Consider the following 5,000-nt stretch of genomic DNA (forward strand, 5'->3'; position numbering starts at 1 on the left):
TGGTGTCAGGTGTATGAGGACAGAGGAGTATATATAAAGAATAGGCCAGATTATTCGGTGTATATGTAGGCAAAGGGAAAATGAACCATGACCAGAGAGAAGGATCCAATGTAGTACTGTCTGGCCAGTCAAAGGACTATAACTCTCTACAGCATGTAGTTAGTCAATTTATGAAATAAGGTTTAGTTATATTAGCCCTAAGTGAAACACAATGTAACTGGGTTAATAAGGAAACTTCAGACCAAGGAAATATATATATCTACTCAGGAAGATCAGATGGAATTGGAAGAGAAGCGGTAAGAATGATGATAACACCAAGAGCAGAAAAGGCATTAATTGAGTGGAGAGCTGTAAATAGTAAATTGTTATTAGCAAAGTTCAAATCAAAGCAGTGCAATATGAGTATTATAGTTTACTATGCACTAACTGAAGATTTCCATGAAGAAGGGAAAGATGAATACTGTGAATAACTGCAGAGTGTAATAGAAGAGATACGAGAGAGATATATGAAAATTATAATTGGCGACTTCAATGCTAAAGTTGGATAGAAAATGTCATGGGTGGCAAGGGTGCAATTAGAATTTAGCACATTTCACAAGTTTCTGTTCAGCAAAAAAATCTTGTAAATGGAGATACTCTCTTTCAACACAAAAACATCCACAAGTTTACATGGACTTCACCGTGTGGCAATTACGAAAATCAAATAGATTGCGTCGCTATTGATAAAGAGAGAAGAAAGACTCTAAACAAAATTAAAAAGCTACAGATGTACATTTATTGGTAATGATCACCAGCTCTTCATTGCCACACTGAAATTGAAACTGAAAACACCTAACAGAAAGATAGATTGAATACCTAGGTTTGATACAACTAATTTTTCAGATGAAGAGCACAGAGAAACATTGGCAATTGAATGTAGTAATCGATTCGCAGTCTTAGAGACTTTGAGAACCGAAAAGGAGACAATTAATTAAGTCTTGAGACACGCAGTTATAAGGAGAAAGCCATGGATATCAAATGATACTTGGGATACTATAAAAAGGAGACAAAGACAGAAATTGATTGTTGAAAGTTTTCGAGGGAGTAATGAAAATTACAAGGTAGAGCATACTAAGTATTCCAGTATTGATAGTGAGGTTAAAAGAAAAGCCAGAAATGACTGGAGAGAATATTTAGAGAGTAAAGCAAATGAGGCTGACAAAGCTATGAATTCAGGAAGTGGCTATGGTGTAAGAATTGTTCATAGAATTATTAATGAAATCTCGACTATAGGGGAAAGAAAAAGAGGCATATACCAATCAAAAAGAGAGATGGATCTGTTATAGCAGCAGAAGATGAAGAAAGACAACGTTGGCTGGAACGCTTTAATGAGGTTATGAATAGGAAATTTGAAGGGAATAATTTGATTGATATACCTGAAGCTGATGAAGACCTTGATGTGCCCATGAATGAATTCAAGTCGAAGTTATTCTAAAAAACCTAAAGAGATGGAAAGCCCTTCGATACGATGGAATAACTGCCAAGATAATACTGGCCGAGAATGAAATGACTCCCAGAATACTTACAAGACTATTTTATAGAATGTAGCATGAAGAGACAAAACCTGATGAATGAGAGTTAGGAATGATGGTGAAAATAGAAAAAAAAAAGACCTAACGGATAGCAATAATTACAGAAGCATAACACTTACGTCAGGTGTTATGAAAATATATAGTATGCTTATTCTAAAGAGACTGGAAAAAAAGATTGAGGAAAAGCTTAGAGATGAACAAGCAGGATTTTGCAAAGATAGAAGTTGCATGCACTAAATTTTCATTTTGAGACATGTTGTACAGCAATGCGTAGAATATAGAAATCCCCTTATGATGGCATTTGTGGATTATGAAAAAGACTTTGATCGTGTGCACCAGCCAATCCTGTGGAGAGTCCTGCGTTATTATGGAGTTCCTCTTAAATATGTTGATTTGATTAAGTCTGTTCATGAGCATAGTAAGTGTTAATTTAGTCTTATGAAATTAATCATAGTGAAAAGAGGAGCACTCCAAGGAAACGTGTTGTCATCTATGTTGTTTAACCTCGTTATGGATTTTGTAATGCGTAAAACAGTCGCAGATGGTGGAGAAGGATTGGACTGAATTGGTAATAGGAATTCAACAGAACTAGAGTATGCTGATGATGTTGTCTTTGTCAGCAGAACACCACAGAATTTGCAATGCTTGCTTACCAGAATGCATGAAATATCACATAAGGTTGGGCTAAAGATAAATAGAAGAAAGACAGACATGATGAGAACAAAGTATGCAATGAAATATGAAATATTATTAGAAGTGGAAAAGATTAATGATGTAGAATCATTTAAGTATTTAAGAACTATGATCTCCAATACAAGGTCTTTGGAACTGGAGTTTAGTGGAAGATTGAAAAACAGTAAATAGGAAATGGCTAGGTTGAGTAAAATTTTGAAATCGAATCGCCTGAAATTACATATAAAAATCTAAAAATATATCAATTTAGTGAAATTGGTATTACTAAATGGACATGAGTCATGGTATGACAATGAAAAAATTTCCAATAGATTTAGTATATTTGAGACCAAAGCCCTCAGAAGGATATTGGGAGTTAAAAGGCAGAATATGATTAAAAATGAAACTATAAGAGAGATTACTCGAGTGCCATATGTGGATGAGATCATGATGAGGAGTAGATGTTGGTGGTTTGGGCATGCTCTTCGCACTCCCCAGGAGAGATTAGTCCAGCAAACGTTCAGCTGGGCTCCACAAGGAACTAAAAGAGCGCAAAGTAGGAGATGATGAAGGGTGAAGTATTGAATTAAAAGCTCAAGACAGAGACGACAGGCGAAATCTAACCGATGACCTTTACATCAATAGGCGTAGGAGGAGATGATGATATATGCAGTATTATATATATATATATATATATATATATATATATATATATATATATATATATATATATATATATTATATAAATGTATATATATGCATATATATATATATATATATATATATATATATATATGTATGTATATGTATATATATATATATATATATATGCATATATATGTATAAATACACACACACACACATATATATATATATATATATATATATATATATATATATATATATATGTATATATATATATATATATATATATATATATATATATATATATATATATAAACACACACACATATATATATATATAATATACATATATATATATATATATATATATATATATATATATATATATATATATATATATATATATATATATCTATATATATGTATATATATACATATTGTATATAAATATACACACATATATATATATATATATATATATATATATATATATATATATATACATATACATACATATATATATATATATATATATATATATATATATATATATATATATATATATATATATATATTTATACATACACACACACACACACACGCATATATATATATATATATATATATATATATATATATATATATATATATATATATATATACATTAATGTATCAAAAATATATATGGCTTATTTAAATATGAAAAACACGTAAAATGTGCAAAATTTATCATATACATATATATATACATACATATATATATATATATATATATATATATATATATATATATATATATATATATATATATATATATATATATATATATATGTATGCATATATATACACACATATTCATATATATATATACATACACACACACACACACACACACACACACACATATATATATATATATATATATATATATATATATATATATATATATATATATATATATATATATATATATATATATCGTATTTGTGTGCGCATATACAGTATATAACGCTCGCAATGGAATTTAAGGAAGTGACATGAAAAAGAACTCCGTGGCTCAAGTAATTATCTGTATTTGATTACAAATGTATTTTTAGTTTGGTGAAAAATCTTATTATTATTATTATTATTATTATTATTATTATTATTATTATTATTATTATGAACACTTACAATCCATTTCGCAATGGTCTCGTATGCTGGACTGTAAAGGTTTGGACAAGGCTCTGCCAGTTCGGCTGCTAATTCCCTTGTGATCTTGGTAGCGAGAAAAAATGCATTTTTTCGTGTTAATTTTCGTGTTAATTTTTTGAGTAGATGCTATGCCAATTTCAAGTTAAACACATTTAGCACAATGTTTTACCGAGCGTTTAGATTAACGTCATCTTTTGAAAATTTTCATAAGGAAATATGTTTCCTGGAGAAATTCTTTTCCAACAATGGTTTCCCATCCAAAATATTCTATTATAAACTCAGAACTTTCCTTAACAGTATATTTTGTCCTAAACCAAAGAAATTTGGTCCAAAAAAAGTTGAACTCTTCATAAAGTTACCTTATTTTAATGATGAAACAAACAAATATATTAAAATCAGAATACATGAGATCCTGAGTAAATACTTACCACAAATTAAACCGAATTTAATATTCTATAATTACTCCAAAATAAAAAGTTTTGTTAACCATAAAGAAAAGCTGCAAAAGACCTTTGAATCGATGGTGGTTTACCTGTTTAACTGTCCAAATTGCCAATTAGCTTACATTGGCTCCACGAAAAAATGCATTTTTTCTCGCTACCAAGATCACAAGGGAATTAGCAGCCGAACTGGCAGAGCCTTGTCCAAACCTTTATTATTATTATTATTATTATTATTATTATTATTATTATTATTATTATTATTATTTAAAACGTATACATATTTATACTATACAAACCAGAATATAAAACTAGTAAAGGTTATTTAACAAGCAAATTTTGATGGTCATGCTAACTCAACAAGATAGAAATTAAATGTTCAATAGACTGACTTGAAAATTAGATATCATTCCATAGAACCAACAATATTTAATGTAAGAGATAGAAGGTGGATTTTAACATGAATTTTTTTGTTTTT

General features: G+C 28.9%; 1 protein-coding gene across 2 annotated transcripts in view; it reads right to left on the reverse strand.

The window, feature by feature from the left end:
* The window catches only part of LOC137655057 (calpain-9-like), a 475,257-nt gene that overhangs the window by 130,925 nt on the left and 339,332 nt on the right, over positions 1-5,000 (reverse strand). The gene's annotated exons all lie outside the window — the stretch shown is intronic.

The sequence above is a fragment of the Palaemon carinicauda genome, chromosome 16 (assembly GCF_036898095.1).
Source record: "Palaemon carinicauda isolate YSFRI2023 chromosome 16, ASM3689809v2, whole genome shotgun sequence".
NCBI classification, from domain to species: domain Eukaryota; kingdom Metazoa; phylum Arthropoda; class Malacostraca; order Decapoda; family Palaemonidae; genus Palaemon; species Palaemon carinicauda.